At 50.8% G+C, this 16,641-nt stretch overlaps 1 protein-coding gene across 5 annotated transcripts in view; it reads right to left on the bottom strand.

The window, feature by feature from the left end:
• The window catches only part of raw (NDT-like domain-containg protein raw), a 141,820-nt gene that overhangs the window by 39,668 nt on the left and 85,511 nt on the right, over positions 1–16,641 (bottom strand). Inside the window, exon 1 of one of the 5 annotated variants that reach the window (XM_050195946.3) lies at positions 13,444–13,670. The exons of the other annotated variants lie outside the window; for them this stretch is intronic. The gene's annotated coding sequence lies outside the window, so the exon portion shown is untranslated. Of the gene's footprint in view, positions 1–13,443; positions 13,671–16,641 lie in introns of those variants that run through there. 5 annotated transcript variants of the gene reach the window in all.

The raw sequence follows: 16,641 nt of genomic DNA, 5'->3' as shown, positions 1-16,641 counted from the left end.
TATGTCTGTAACGTAAAAACAGAGAAGACTAGATTTATTGTTTTCTTTCTTTCTCTCTCTCTCACGTAGCTCAACACGGAATCCCCATTTCCACACATGTCCACGGTGGCAACATTTCGCAGGTAGCTTGCGAAATGACGAAAACTGCTCTCAACTGACGTTCGTGCGCAAGTTTAAAATATACTATAGGAAAACAATAAAGCACGATACACTGTTAGGTTACTTTTATTAGAACACGTTTGACTCTGTCCGGCTGAAAAAGATGGCTTAGGAGAACGTGAGCTTGAAAATTTCATCTTTGAATTTCGCGCCCAAACTTAGAACAACGCCGATGATATTTTTTGTGTGACGTCAAGAACTTCGCGGTATTTGTGCGTTTTTTATCCTTTAGCGCTCAGAAAAAAAATTCTTCATCGCCTGTCAGAATATTCTTTTCTTTTTTTTCTACGCGCTGTAACGATTACCTGTGGCCTCGGTCACGTGATGCCATAGTCAACGAAGTGACCTGACGGGAAGCTAGAGCGGGCATTTCGAAGTGGCAACACCAACCATCTGTTCCCGCTACCTGCCACCTGCGTGCTTTTCCATGAGCGCAGTTAACACTTTCTACTAGTGCCTCTTCAAGCTGGCTCTGCTACGGTCCAAAATGATCTGGAACTTTTCACAACGGCATGTAATGCTACGGTATGTCTCACTGATGTTTCAGTTAACTTCGGCGCGCGTTAAATGTGACAGTACTCCGCAAGTCTGCTCTATTTACACAGTCAGCTTGAGTTGGATTGCGCCGGGAAGTCATAAAATACAGTTCAGCATTTCTTATGTGATCTGCTGGGATAACGCCGCAGCCTCGTCTTGGACAGTATATATGGACGAGCTTTGGACTCATTGCTAAACAGGCGATCACCACCGAAGCCGGAATGCAGACAGCAATGCGCGTAAGCGCTCTGAAGGTGTGTACGCGTACACCTCCTTTAGTAGGAGTGCGACCTTTCGCGCACTTTCTAGGGGCTTCATGTGGGCCGCCGCCGTGCCGTGTTGTCTTGTGAGCCTGGCAGCCGAGTTTTCGCAGCTAAGTTGGCGTGTACACTCTCCAGCAGTCGCACCCGAGGGGAAAAAAGGGGCTGCAACGCACAGTATGACTGCGCTATGCGGCGAGCTATACGCGAAAGGAACGCTTTATGAATCTTCTCAGCTACCACTGCACTCTCTCATCTGTCTCACGCAAGACACTGATGACAGGAGCCATTTCTCCGGCCTGCGTTCTATGGGTCCGAGCCGTCTATTTCACTTTTGACGTACTGTTCTAACGCTGCCCGCGATATGAAGCCCTGGCGATTTTTCTTTCTCGCGTACGCTATTCATTGCTAAGCAGAGCGAAGAAACACCAGCAAGAAAGAGAGAGAGAAAGATGACATTGCATGGACGCTACTTTTTGTCCCGTTCCGACAGTTGCTCGCGTGGAGGCAGCAGCCAAGCACCGATTAGCCTCGACTTTTGCTGGAGGAGCTCCGCGACGGGTGACGCGACGCCGATTAAACGTAGAAGCCATATAAAGTCAGAGGCAGCGGAAAACAAAGAAAAGTGAGGCCCGTGCCAACAAGCCGCCGTGCAGATAGCGTATTGTGACGCAACCGCGAGGTCACCCCCACTGCCGTCGCGTGACGCTTGAGTGTATAGGCGGCGCTGCTGCAGAGACGGGGAGGAGTGCGAGCCCGCTGTGTGCTGCTCGCTACCATCGCTGCTGCTCGCCAGACACCGTCATTGCCACAGAAGGTTCCGATCATCTGACCAAGCAACGGTTCATGTGAAGCCTCTGGGCTACGAATGTGGGGGCTGAGCGCACGATTTTTTTCCACGAATTAATGTATAATCACACTATATACAGCCACCGGAAACGCCATATGGAAGTGTAACGTAACGAACGCCGGTACGCGAGCCGCCATTGGCCAACGAACGTCATCCGCGAGGAAACGTTACGACAGTCGCGCGAATCTAGCCTTACAATGAGCGCTGCTTATAACGTTTGGTAAGACACATTACGTTCTCTTACTCTGGAACTAGCCAGCTTGGCTAGCGAGGTAATAGGCTACACCGAGCAAGGGTGCCAGATCGTAACCTAGGCGAATGCGGTTCTTGTGCAGCTGCAGGCAAGATGCGTTTTTGCTCGGCGCCGGAGTGTGAGCTCACACAGCTGCATGTCCGCGCATCGATGCCTCGTGCTGCCCTCAAGCTGTCGATGAGAAACTGCTGACTCACAGCGGAGGAAAGCAGCTAAACTTTACAGCGGCTATACTGCAATTTATAAATTACCATAATGAACTGCAAAGAGATCATTGTTGCAGTAAACTGCTTTCCATTTCGCTTCAGTCATACACGAATGGTAACCTTGCGGCGAACACCACTGGGCGAACAGGAGCTTAAACAATGCACCTGTTCGCATATCGCAATTCGCTGTTAGTAAAGCTTTGTCTTCATAATTTCGTTGCGTGGTTCGGTACAGCAATCAAGAGTTCAAGTCTAGGCGCTGTACTAACAACGTTCCGCCTGCGAGCAATGTTTATCCGTGCCTGAGCCTGGCCCGTTTTACTGGCGTTGGTGAGAGTATAAACTCTACATCGGCGACGCAGCCTATCCGTAACCAAAAGCCCAGTAGTGCTCTATAGCCACATAGGGATTTTATGTTGCTTCAGCTACAGTGCATTTCCTGGCCAATGTCTAGAAGGGGCACAGCCACAAGTTAACACTGGTCATAGCGGAGCTGGACCAATTTTACCACTATTTTTTTCTCCTTAGTTTGGACTAGGATCTGCAGGTTCATCTTCCTCCTGGGATAACACGAGCTGACGAATAAAAATACCTATTCATTCCGCAATGGCCAACAGCCATGCGCGCGAGAACCGGGGCTGCGAGGAAACGGCCTGTCATCTCTGCGACCACGCTGGATAGACTGGACGGTCGCCCCTTGACGGAGTAGAAAACCGTCGGTCCATATCGTCATCAGTACAGAAGCCTATAAACGGTTTGCTCCTTTCCTCAAGGAAATGCGGACAGAGTGATCTACTTTTTTAGGAGTTATCGCGCGCTGCATCGCGTTTATGTGAAATTTTAAAGCGAGGTTTTCTTTGCCTCTTCCTTCGACTTTTGCACTGCTGCTGCTGCTGTCTTGCACGCCGCGTCGGGAGGTGACTCAGAACATGCAGGTACATGGCAGGAGCGTGGCAGAGACGAAAGGCGACGCGAGAAACTCATTTTGACATTTTCATCGACGGTCGTCACAATGGCCTCTGGAGCTCCCTGGGCGTCGCCACAATATCATCGTGAAAGTTGTAATTATCCGTGACACCCCGCAAAAGCATTGCAGAAACTGCTACAGCCCAGAGGGAAGGTAGGGAGAGGAGACACAGAAGTGGTAGAACCGACGCAGCCACGAAACGAGTGAATGACAGCCTTGTCAACCTTCGCTCGCAGTTCCCATATACGTGGAGGAGGGCGGGAAGGGGAAAAGGTGACTTTAGAAGGCGAGGAAACGCTACTACTAGAAACGACAGCGGTTGTGGACAAACTGGATAAATTTAAGTTCAACATACGGTGCCGTACGTTTGTGCTATTTCTGAAAAATAAACGCAATGCAAATTTGTAACGCGGACAACTGACGCACGGCGTGGAGACGCAAAGCCACAACACCGTAGCGTATAATCAACACTACGGAAGCGGCCGCACGCCAAATCAACACTTCTGTGCCCGCCGCGGTAGATTTGCGACTATGGCATTGCTCGAGGTCGCGGGTTGGATCCCAACCACGGCAGCGGCATTTCGACGGGGGCAAAATACCAAAGCGCTTGTACATTCAGAGTTAGGTGCTCCTAACTCTGAGTTAAGTGCAGCATATAATAAACTCGGTTCAATCAAATAAACCTGCTTGTATCGGTCAGTCCGTCTCAGTGGGCGCAGGACACACTGTGATAGGGATAGAAGGTCTCAGTGTTCCAAGAAAAGCGACAGCACAGGATCATGTTTATCCCGTGTCGAATGCAGAATAGTCTTGAAAGAGAGAGGAAATAATGGTCTATGTGGAGGTGAGCGACCAGCTTTCGTCGAGGGGGTCAGGATTTTATGGTGCGGCTGCCAACCGTTGGACAGGGCTAACTCGACGGGCTAAGTCCGCAGTTTGTTATAACACGTGACACCCACTTCCGATTTCAGTGATGTAACGAGGACAAGCCTGAATATATGCCCTGCAATTGGCGCGCGTTTTGAACTGATCGTATTGAAGCGGGCTCACGTATCTGCTTCATTTTCGCATCTGCTTCCATTGGCGGTTGCGGACATGCTGCAGACGGATCGGTCGCGAACTCGCGCCTTGCTGCTTCTGTGTGTGATAATATAAGTTTCCTTTAGATTGATACTCCCGACACAGTGTTGGCAACAAGAAGGCGCCACAGTGCCGCTATGGCATAATGAAAAAGGTGAAACAAACAATAATAATAAATCAATAAAGGCTCTATGTGTCGTTATAGACGCAAATGCGACCCCACCTGTCGGCATGTTCGATTAGTCGGCTAAGACGTCGTCGAACAAACGGGCTAATGACGGAAGAGACCGTCAGAGCTGGGGGGCATACGAGGCACACGAACCATTCCGGACTCAAAAGGACTGTGACGTATGATGCATTATTGCCGGATTATTGGTCCAGCCATGTGGCAGCATTCGAGCTGCCTTCGTAAATGGCCATTGTAGGCTATTGACAACGCCATGGCCAAGATGTCCTGCCGTAGTTCCAGCACAAAAAACTGCGCGAGCTTACGGCACACGACGGTCCTACAGTGACAGGCGATCCGTGAAACTCCCACAGCACGAGGCAATCGACCCCTCCCAAACCAGGTAACACTCTTCCACCCAAAGAGAGCGTCGGCTTCCATCGGACACAGGCGAGTATAGCGCAGGTCGCGCGCCCAACTTGGACGCCAAGCGACGGACGCTATGGAAGTAATTTATTGCTGGAAGGGGGTTAAAAAAGAAAAGGCCGCGGGCATCGTGTCTGTAAAAGCGAGTGTTTCAGTTTAGTCGCTCGCGGCTCGACTTCTCAGCTGTGCGACCGCATTATTCGCAAAACTGCCGAACCAATCGGCGGCGCGTCGGAGCGAGGAGTTGGAATATGTGAATGCACATGGACTACGTTGCCAGAGCTGATACCACCGTTACGTACATTTGATTACGATCGTACAGCTGTAGAGAGTTCGTCGCCCACGTGACGAGAGCTTGAGAATAACAGAAAATGAAAATAGGCGAGAGGCCATGTGCGCACTGAGTAGAAGGCTTAGATTCGCTTGTGACCTGTTGGTCGTGATGGTACTGAAAAATGTTCTCCACTTGGAGGTAAATTAGACGCAGAGGCCTCTCCTTTAACGCGTACTATCTCGACCTTTGTTCTGTGTCATTACGAAGACGCAAATTCGCTCGGTGCGAAAGTATAGGTGCGAGCGCGCGCAGGGAGCGATCGCGAGACATTTCGTGCTGTCTGTCTGTGAACCCAAGCTACAACATATGAAGTATGCGGCTTAGAAGCTTTGATATATTTCGTGCCAGCATCGGAGAATGACGACTCACTGCCCTTCTATATGTGTGTTCTGTTGTGGTTGAATTCCACCGGCTCAATTGGAGCGTCAGTATTAACATGGCGAGGGAGCGCAAACCGAGTTGTCGGTGTTCTCCCCGCGGACAGACGTTGAGAGGCCGGAATATTCGCTCCAAGCGGACCAGTGAAATTCCCCACGTTGTATGTGACGTGCGTGAGTTAACACAAATGGCGCCACATGGTCCTCACTCGTTCTGCTATGAAAAATTCAGTTGAGCGTTAGTATACCAGTTATTGCTAAGGCCGAACAACACAGATCAGTGCTGTCTGACCTTTCTTCGTGTACATGTATACCATATACATTTATAGCGCCTTCAACGGATTCACATATAAACCGAAGCCCTGTCAGCGCGCTCAATGCACCGTCAACCGCGTTAAGCCAGCTGAGCGCGTTCGTGTGCGTGCGTTCACAAGTGGACCTTCCGAGCCAATATAATTGTCTTTAATCAGCAAGTATTCCAAGGCATGTGGGGACAATCTACATCAAACCGAAATTCAGCCTTGGCACGTGCACACTTGCCGGCACGGCCGAAAGTCGGCTGATTTGTGGATCTTAAGACCCTAACGCAACACTATATGCGAGAGACGCAGTAGATGGAGGCTTTGGATAAATTTTGACCATCCGAGTTCTTTAACGCGCAGTTCAATCAAAGTACACGAACGCTTTTGCATTCAGATGCGGGCGCGCTGCGACCGGGAATCGAACCCAGGACCTGGCACTCAGCAGCACAGCCCCTGAGACACAAAATCTGGTCTTAGCGAAAGGCGTCGCGACAGTCCAAGCGTCGTAGAAGGTTCGCTGAAACAGTTCGTGAGACTTGTTCGCGGGCCTCAGCGCAAGCTCTGAATGCGAGCCGCAGACGCAAAGATGCGACACTTTCTTCTCCTGTTCAGTCGATGAAAATATGTCATTACACATTTCGCCGTGGCCCGCTCACAGGCGTAGTCATAGAGTAAGGGGCATCATGCATGGTGTCATAACCCGCTTTGCAGAGTCTTTGGGTCACGATACAATTTTGCACTCGGAAAATGCAGGAAGAAAGAGGGCTATGGAAAGAATGAAATTCTCAAAGAAGGAAGCAAGTCGTAGAAATGACCATGCAGTCTAGAATCGGTATATGGGGTTTGGCCAATAGCGGTTCGAGACTTGATAGTTCGAGACTTGACATTCGACTCCATCGTGGGAAACATGCCGAGAATCGTCTTCAACCTGCTTGCTGACATCACAGAGTGAAGGCAACAGACACCCCGCAGACAGCGAAAGGGACCGACGATCGGTATATAAAATTGATTGGAAAAACGCTCGAGTATTCTGTCTATGTGCTCTTGTAACTATAAGAAAGCAATGCAATTTTTGTGCTCTTGTTGTTGTTAAACGTGTCATATTTAAGAGCTCACAGTCCTGCAAGAACACGAAATACCTACTATACTGTGTGGTGAGAAGCCAACAAAGACGCTAAGGACAACATAGGGGAAATTACTTGTACTTACTAATTGAATTAAAGAAATGATAAATTAATGGCAATGAAAGTGGATGAAAAAACAACTTGCCGCAGGTGGGGAACGATCCCACGTCTTCGCATTACGCGTGCTGTTGCTGTTATCGTGCACTATACTGTGGACGACAACTGCAACAGCACACTTGTTGACAATTTTCCGTTCCTCACAGACCACGGGCGGCGCACAAGTCCCGTTAGTACGGAGTCGTAAATAAAGACCTGTCCTGCCGCGGTGGCTCAGCGGACATGACGTTCTGTTGCCTATAGTGCGAGATCGAGGGTTCGATTCCCGGCAACGGCTGCCTTACACCTGTAGGAAATGATCGATCGAATGCTTAGGTTTGCACTTCTTAAAGCCCTCAATGCGGCTTCTTCAACAGCCAAGGCGAAACTTTAGTGCTTGGAATTGAAAGAATGAATGAATAAAATACATAAAACAAGTTGGTAGGCGATTCAAACATCTACTTGAAGTTCATCAAAGATAATAGAGACTTTTAGCTTGTACGCTATTCCGGTAAACGGGAGCGGTTTGGGCGGATTACCGGATGGCCGGGGCGTAAACGTGAGCGGTGAAGCCGCCTGGTGTTGTAGAGCTCAACCAGACAAACGCATAGCTAAAACTGCAGTAACTCACCATATCCTGCTTCGCCACTCGTGCAAATTTTTGGCAGCGGCGTAATTGTGAACACGATTACGCCACTGTCGAAAATTTACGCCAGCAGCTAAGCAGAATATAGTAATTAGCTCTGTCTTTGTGTGGTTGATCTTTGCCACCAGCTGGCGCCACCAATCTGGCCGCTCACCTTGACGCCCCCGCTAAACCGGAAAACCGCCCGCGCTTGCCCGAATACCGGACACGCTAAAAGTCTCTAATGTCTTCCTGAGCGAGTTGAGGTGAGAATGGTGAGGAGTCGCTGCGCACGGCACTCAATGTCGCGTCACCCCTCGCGTGAGGGGAGTAGAAGGAACGTCGGGCTGCTTAATATATATTTAGTTCACTGTCTTCGGGATCGGCTCGCATATTTAGAGTGAATAAGCCTACAGGAAGAGTCCACATTATGAGACTGCACTGCCTTCGGGATCGTCTCACATTTTTTAGACTGCACTATCCTCGGGATCGGCCCACGATAGAGGGTAGAAACACACATACCCGATACGGAAAAGTGGAGGGTCACTCGCTTAGTTTAATAAATAAATACAGAAGGGGCCTTCGGCGTTTCCGGCAACGTTGTGTAAACCGTCTAACTGCTCTGCACTCAGCTCCGCGCTAAAGCCCGACAGCGCTTCACTTATCATCACTGCGGAGAATAACGAGGCGCTCGACGACCGCCGCCCGTCCAAGGGGTCGCGTCCCGAACGCCGCGCTGGCGCAGGTTTGCCGACGTAGCGCACACAGCGCGCGCGGCGGGGAAAGGAATGCCCGCCAAAGGGATCCATTTCTCGTCAGGGTGCAACAGGGGCGTCGTCCTCGGGGCGCGCCTTTCTCCGCAGTTCGCCTCACGCATTCTGCATCGATTCGGAGCCACTTCGAACCTCTCGGAGGGAGTCGTCCCCCCGCACCCGTCTGCAGGCGTTCCTGCCTGAAGCCACGGCCGGCAATAAAGGTTCCAGCGGCATATCTACTGCGCTGTGCGAATCGCCGCAGCTGCCAATCAGAGGGGCCGAAGCCGCCGTATCAGGCGCGTATACTACGTATATAGTACACGCAGCATCACTGGCGCCGCTACCATCGTGGTGTTTTTTCTGCCCTCGCCTGCGGCAATAAAGATATTATTCAAGTTGCAAAGGTCATCGACGAGAGTCTGTTTCGAAATAGGCTGCAGGTGCAGCAGCGCCCATCGCGCCCTTCTCCTTTTCCAAGCGCCGTCAGCTTCAATACGGGACACCGCTTTCTCCAGCTGTTTCCCCCCTCTCTCTTCGTGTTGTTGCCTTGCGTGCATGTGCGCGGGAAATTTGTTGAAAAGACAACTTGGCGTGGAGGTGTAAGCACGTGTAACGGCCGTCGAATGAATCGGCAGAACGACCGCACAAAAATGCAGCGGCAGAGAAGAGCTCGCACGCACCTGGATGGGTATGCGTATAGAAGGGTCCGGCGCAACCGATCGAGGCTCATGGCTTCCGCGCAGGCAAATGCCCCTACTGAAGATCGCAGGACCGGAGAGTGGGCTTTGATGAAGAAAAACATTTCCGAACGCCGAACGTACAGATCGAAATAACCCAGTTGGCTTTCATAAAAGTTGTTCGAGCTGGAATGTCGCATGGGGCGTGAAAGGCGTACGACTGACACATATATCACCTCATATGAAGCGTTTAGCTTGCCATTACATAAACTTGCGTTGGTGGACCAATGACTGTCGGAGTGACGTTTTGTCCAGAGCGTTGTTTTCTGATTCGGTCGGCGGTTCTGAGGTCTCTGAGCCGGTCCTGAGCCGGTCTATATACATTGGTTACCTCCCTGTCTCTCCCTCTCTCCTTTCGGGGATATATCTTCCAGTGTGCGCTGATTGGCTAAGCCACTGTCAAGATTTTTTCGTCACTCCAATGAGGCGTCGCGCTGAACATTACGCTGCAGAAAGATAAAGTATGCTCCAAAAGAGATCTAACGAGAATATGGGCACACTATTTCTTCCGCATATTTAGTGAGCGGGTACGCTTATCCTTTCTCATTGCTGTCGTTATGTGTATGTATAATCATTTTGCACGCTTCTCAACGTATGCTTTGTCAGCTATAGTTACTCTGAAGTGGGCCGGCACGGTAAGCAGTGCTGCAGGGCTGCGTATCTGTAGCTTTATACGCACATATCCCTCAGACCTGACTCCCTTCATCCCTTCTTCAGATCAGGCCGACCTCCCCGCCTTCCCTTTTTTTTCTAGTCTGACGATGCGTAAACCGAGGACAAATAGGAATAAGTAGGAAATACAAATAAACAAACGGCTGCCGCTTGAGCTGAACCGATAGTGACAAGAGGCATTATATTTTTCGTCTGAGATTTCCCGCAGAATTATAGGACTTTTTGCGCACTGGCACGCGTTATCGACAGAGGCAACGACGCAAGTCGCGAGGAAAACTGTTTCGCGCCCAGGCGTGGCCGCACCATTAACTTGGTGCTTGAACCAACTTCGTGCTTGCCTTCTGGGTTAGCACCGCCTAGGGGCAAGCGCGCATTGTACACGGTCAAGAATTCCATCCCATTATTACGTCGCTATAAGCCAATTACACGAATATACGACGAGGGTCATTGTCAGGCTGCCCTCACGTGGTCAAGTTGTCCTTCACACATAGTACTTCCCGCAAAGAAGAGATACCTGCGCCGTGCTGCAGCACAACCTGCAAGTTGCTCATAACGTCGACGAGAGGCACAACAACGAAGCCCAGCCAGCGCTGTCCGAAGCCGCGTCGTTGATTGCGCGCCTTGTTGTTTGCAGCGCTCGAGCGTCGCCGCACGACCGAATGCGCGCGCATTTATCTCGCTCCGGTGATGCGTGCCCCACTGCACGCTTCTCTTGGCTGGCGATGCGTGTCCGACAAGGCGTTCCCCGGGCGGTGTGTACACACAAGCTGCGGCCCCGCTGAGGTCGCGCTCGGTGCATATAGCACACCTGGTCCCCCCTGCTGCTAAACGTCCCGCTAATAGAGACCGCCCGCGGACACCGTTTAGCGGCGCGGCGTCTTCGAGACGTACCTGAGAGCGGCGTCAGGCTCGACAGTCGAGCCATCGCCGACACCGAGGGCCTGCGCTATCCTCCTGACCTTGGCAGGAAGAGTGCTTGGCCTCGGAGGAGACGCGCTTCCGGCTATTTTTGGCCTCGCGTTCTCGCTAAGCATCTCAGAGTTTCTTTTTGCTTTTCCCGGCCTCGGCATATCGTCGCCGCCACATCTCGTAAGGTAAAGACTCGTCACAACGAAATGGTAGACTTTTACGAATATATGTTTGTAATTTTTTTCGGCGAGGTTTCTTCACGTCACGTCGTGCGTCTGGGTATACTGATTTGCGTAATGAAGTTCACGGACGACTGACAATAACCCACTATTTTCACTTGGAATATAGTGCGCTGGTCGCACAGTGCGACTAGGAGATTAAAAAAAAAAAAATTACGGGAGACGCACGACTCAACGACATTGGACTCGCGCGTAGTGATGCATCGACGAGCGATTCGAACGAAATTAGCTCTTGCTAGAAGTGTTCATTATCGCCCGTTCTTACTCTGGTCCTCCAAGCGCTTTTGTTCTGAAAGGAAGAATCTTCTAAATAGTTAGTTATATGCCGCAAGGATTGGGAAAAGACCGCAAGGAAGTGTTGCACATTTTACTGACATTTCTACGAGAGGTTGAACTGACTGACTCGTAGTGACAAGGTACCTATGACTCGGAAAGAGAGACTCAGGCGGAGAGGTTGCCGTCCTATAGCCTGTAGAACTAACCCCGCTTGTAGCAACGTTATCACCATTTTAATCCTTGCTACGTGCATTCAAAAATCGCGACTGCAGCAGGCGACGGCGAACCCAACCGTCGTCTGGGTTGATTCGCAATTCACGCGCGCCTCATACGATGTCCCCTCGCCGCACCAGCAGCAATGATCACCCGCCGCCCGGGATTGACGACACCACTATCGTCGCGTGCTCTCGGACAGGCGTTGATTCATCGACGTGCCCCTCCTCTCAGTGTCCTCATCGAACAAGCGACTCAGACGTCGTGGCGTCCTTTTGCAGCCGCCCTGGGTGGGACGCCTCTTTCCGGCTCGGTCGCTCAGCTTGTTGCGGCTGCGAGGAAACGCACCAGGGTCGCAGCAACGAGGCTTCCGCAAGGCAGGGATGTGGCCTCGCTCGAATGAAGTGGAGCGCCGAGATGCTCCGGCGGCCACCGTTATGGGTTGCGTTGGCAGTGCGCTCGCAGTGCGTGCTGCCGACAAGTGAGCCTATACCGGTCGTGCCGCGAGGATAGGCGCTGTGGCGGTCAGCATGGCACGGATGTGTCCTTGTGGCCTCCCCCCGGCAGCTCTTTCGAACCCAGAAAGCTATGGTCATTGTTTAGACCATTCTCCGTTTGCTCTCGCTTCGTATACTCGACAGATCATTCCTCACCGAACTTGCAGTTCCGGCCTTCCTCGGAAACTTAAATAAATAAATAAATAAATAAATAAATAAATAAATAAATAAATAAATAAATAAATAAATAAATATTACAGACTCCTTACCTCCTTCTACATGAACTCAATTTCGAAGCTTGGATTCGGAAGAGGCTGCAGCTGCAGCCTCTTCGGGGCCACGATAGCTTCGCTCAGATTGATGTATCGCTCGTGTGTCCGTTTTCCCACCGTTATCATCGTAAACGTCACGTAATCGTTTGCGCTAGATCAAAAGCAGTAGTCGAACGTCGCGTGATGTATGATCGTAAACAACGCACACTGCGGCCACCAACTATCGACGTTCACGTGCAAGACGAACGTTGGCAGCCACCTGCTTTATTCCACTACATCTGCAGGTATACAACCGACCCGACCGCCATATCGCGGAGGTGCTGCACGGAGAGTTACTGCTGCCGCTCGCTCACAGCTTCGTCCTATCATCGGTGCCGCGCGCACCTGGCCGTTAAACCAGATAAAGTCCCTCAGTGACGTTCCCTGGTACCGGCCGAGCCGTGCGAGGACTGAACAGATGGTGGTACTCGCGCTAGATTACGGTACGCAGTGGATGTGTGAAACTTAGTTATGTTACTCAACGCAGACGACAGCGTCGACGGGAAAAAAAAAAGAAGAAAGAATGATAGAGACGTTCGCGCAGATGCAGTCCCTGCGAAGCTGCTGCCTCGATAAGCGCGGTGGTTTGCGCCATGGATATCTGATATGGAAGCGCGGCGGTGCTGTCTCCGCGACAATGCGCCGGCGCACGCACTCGAGCCGTCGGGCCGGGGTCTGTACGCGGACTGGCTTCCTCTGCAGGAACGCATTCAGGATATCCGCGAGCAGCGCCCGCACAGCAGACCGCCTGACGCCGAGCGGCGACCAGTCAAGCGGCTGTGCGCGCGCGCCTTTCAAATAGACGCGCCGCTCGGAATGGGGACGATGCGTGGGTGGAGGACGCGCCGCTCCTTCTGACGAAACGCCGCGCACTGGCTTCGTTGCTGCCGACTGCCTCCGACTCGACGCTTTGCGCTCGCTGAAAACCCACTCTTGTGCGCGCCATCACAAAGGCGTCGCGCAGCCTTTAAGGTAATGACGGAAGTTGACAAGCACGACTCGGTCGTTTAAAAACAGACAGGTTGCGCGCTCGCAAAGCACGCGAGGCAGCCCTTTCGTTGGCGGCACTCACCCATTCCCCGTGCAGGGCGCATGGTGTCTCCAATGGCTAGTGGGCCCGCAGGAGTGAGAGGCGTGCAGCGACTGCGTCGTATCCAGAGTGAGCGCTGTTCGGGCGAGCAAACGACGGAGGAAGGGGGGGCGACGCAATGCCACGCGTATCTCTCGCGAGCGCACCAGTCGCTCGACTGTGGCCGGCGCACCCGATGCGCGGCCCTTTTGGCCGGCCGACTCGTCGGGGCGGTCGGACCGCTTCCTGCGCGCAGACGGCGCTGCCGCTGCAACAGCCGCCGCCCGACACGCGGTGACCGCGCGCGCGCGCCGACTCGGCGGACCGCGAGCCTGCAACACGTTGTCGTCTGTGCGGGTGTCGACGGACGGGCAGCTAAATGCATTCCATGGCGGAGTGTTCAACCGGCAATCGGAGATCGTTACGCCCACTTCTGTATTCCCAATCACACGCGCGACAATTGAGGCGCGCGTTGTTGGCAGCTTGCTTTCCAAAACGACCTGGATAATCGAGTAAACAAAACGCCTGAGAAAGCCAAGGATCGTAAGCAGGGGCTGAATTCACAAAGCTTTTCGTTCATAAGTGTTCGTTGCCATTGATCTATTGCCTTCGCTAATAACATGACAAGCATGAGGAGTGGCTGTGATTCGCTCTCAGGAACAATTCAAGCTAAGAGCCTTTTGTGTATAGGAGCCCAGGCTGGCCAGACTTCCCGAACACAATTAATGTTGAACGCGTGCCGTTGCAAAATGCACTATGTAGGAAGAATTTCCATTCCAACGCATTCAGGAGACTCGATGATCTTCTGAGTGAACAGACAATACTAGAGCACCGTCCCCACCGATCATCGGCTCAGAAGGCACTAAAGGCACTTCTGTGCTTTCTGAGAACGTCTGGCTTGTGTGAGCGCCTTTGACTCTGTAGTGCTGTTCGTGGACGTCTCTCTATCCCCATCTCTCTCTTTCTTTCCCTTCTTTCTGTTCCCCTACTCCCTTCCCCCCAGCGCAGGGTAGCCAACCGGACTCTTGACTGGTTAACATCCCTGCCTTCCTTTTATTTCTCTCTCGCTCTACGAGCTTAGGCCCCAACCAGTTACAGAACAAAGCAAACACTTAACGAATTAACAAAAAGGAAAACACTGAACTCTCGTAGGCACCGCGTCTCACTAACAGCAGGAAACAGATTGCAGCGCGCTCGAGTTTGCTTTGCAGAGAGCGGAGTCGAAGCTGTGTGCACCGAGTGAGCAACCGGTCACCGGTATGGGCAACGCAGCTGTACAGTGTTTGCATCTAACAGGAAGATTAACGCTGAGTCGCCTCCACCTGGTCTGTTTTTTTTTTTAGAATCTTTATTGTTATTATTAGTAAATATATGCACTAATTAGTGATGTCTTGACGCCTGCCAGAGAAAGGTGTCGGTTACGTTACCGACGCGTGAAAAAAAAAAAAAAAAAAAAGAACTTCCTCCCCCCTTTCTCTTCAAAGCATGCTTTCCTGATTAGCGCGTATACGCTCTTATCAGAAATCCCGCAACTAGGCTTCTCTGCAAGGATCGTTTGACGAAACTACAATATGGTAAATCTCAGGATTGTGTGACACTTTGGGCTGTTGGCATGATATTACAAAAGTTATAGAGCGGAAACGAGCACCATGTGAACAACAGAAGACAACACACTTATGCGCCAAAGAATTTATAAGTACGTGATGTAGAAAATGATTCTCTGTTGGAATTCAACGTAGTTATCGTGACGTCGTTGCTTTTTGACTTACAAAAGTCCGGAAATATAGCCTGCCGAAGTGTTGGCTGCCCCAGCATCGTGAATAATAGATCCCTACTCCGAAATAACGGAAAATGCGGTGGGGAGGGTTGACACAATCTTACAATGCTCATTGCATAAGTGAATCTGCAGTTTATGCACAAAAGCAAAATAATAAACAGCGTAACTTGCCCGTAACCTCGCGTAATAGCGCTTGTCTGTTCTTTATGTCCTTGAATTTCTGCGCTACAGATTTCTGTTGACACGGGCAACCTCGCGCTTCAAACGGATGCAACGCTCGAGCGTTCGGGTGACAGTGTATACCTCCTCGTTGCTCTCACGTCAACGCTGCTTTCTAGCGCTCGCGACCTCGTCAATCGTCGTTTTGGCAGTCAAGAGATGCGGTATAGCCTATCTGCCTGCGCGATTTCGTTACCGACCCTTTCTACAGAGGTTAAGCTTGCTTTTTCGCACGGTATAATTTTTCATAAAGGGATACCTAACAGAAACACTAAATCAGTCTAGACTGCTAAACAATTCTTTCAAAGCTCTTGTTCATTAGCTTAAGACAAAAGAAAAAAAGACCGAAGCTAAAAGAAACTTGCTTTTGAATTTCGATTCTATGATCTCGTAATGACATCTGCAGTTTCACGGTACTTTTCCCATTTGAGCCCTTCTGGTGCAGGGAAAAGTCGATGAAATTTGCCGTGTTGTGCTCGCGTTTACTGTCTAATGCAATGTTGCTATTTTTTTACTAATAAGTTACCAGCCTCGGCGCCACGGCACGAGACGCTTTTGCGGAGACTTCAAGCTGGCGTCGCCGCCGCGAAGTCTATTCTCGAGCTAAGACGATCTACGAATCTGTCACTCTATTTACAATATTTTTCTACATTGTGCCGTCAATACCGCCACCACCACCGAAACGCATTCGTAATCCATCATACAGTGGGGTTGGTTATATTCCGGAGACTTCTCAGTTACTCGATTAGCGAGATGGATAACATCTATCGATGCATATATCCTTCGGTAAAGTCAGTACGATGCCATGTGTTGCTTTGATTTTATTCAATATCACCTTAGTGAATTATTTGTACAACAATTAAATCTATCTAATAGGTTTATAATTATTCAATTATTTATCATCAGCCTCCTTGTAGATTAATGACATGTTGGCCTTATTCCAAGTTTCTGGCACGTTTGGTGTGATGAAGCATTCCGTGTGAAGGTTTGCAAGCTCTTCGGGTACAATATCTCCGCCGTCATCTATTAGATCTATTGTTGTTCCCCCTTCTCCTGCCGCGAGTTCTTCTGGGTGTAGCTTGCAAGGGCATTCTAATTTCTTTCCTATACAGTTACACGCGGAACTTCGATATCTCAGCAACAACGTTTCTCACGGCTACGCGGCTATTGTGTGCACAGTTCAGTATACGGGGTGAACATTCTTA

The sequence above is a fragment of the Dermacentor andersoni genome, chromosome 1 (assembly GCF_023375885.2).
Source record: "Dermacentor andersoni chromosome 1, qqDerAnde1_hic_scaffold, whole genome shotgun sequence".
In the NCBI taxonomy this organism is placed as follows: Eukaryota; Metazoa; Arthropoda; class Arachnida; order Ixodida; family Ixodidae; genus Dermacentor; species Dermacentor andersoni.
The sequence above is the reverse complement of the archived record's forward strand: the minus strand, read 5'-3'. Positions and strand labels throughout refer to the sequence as shown.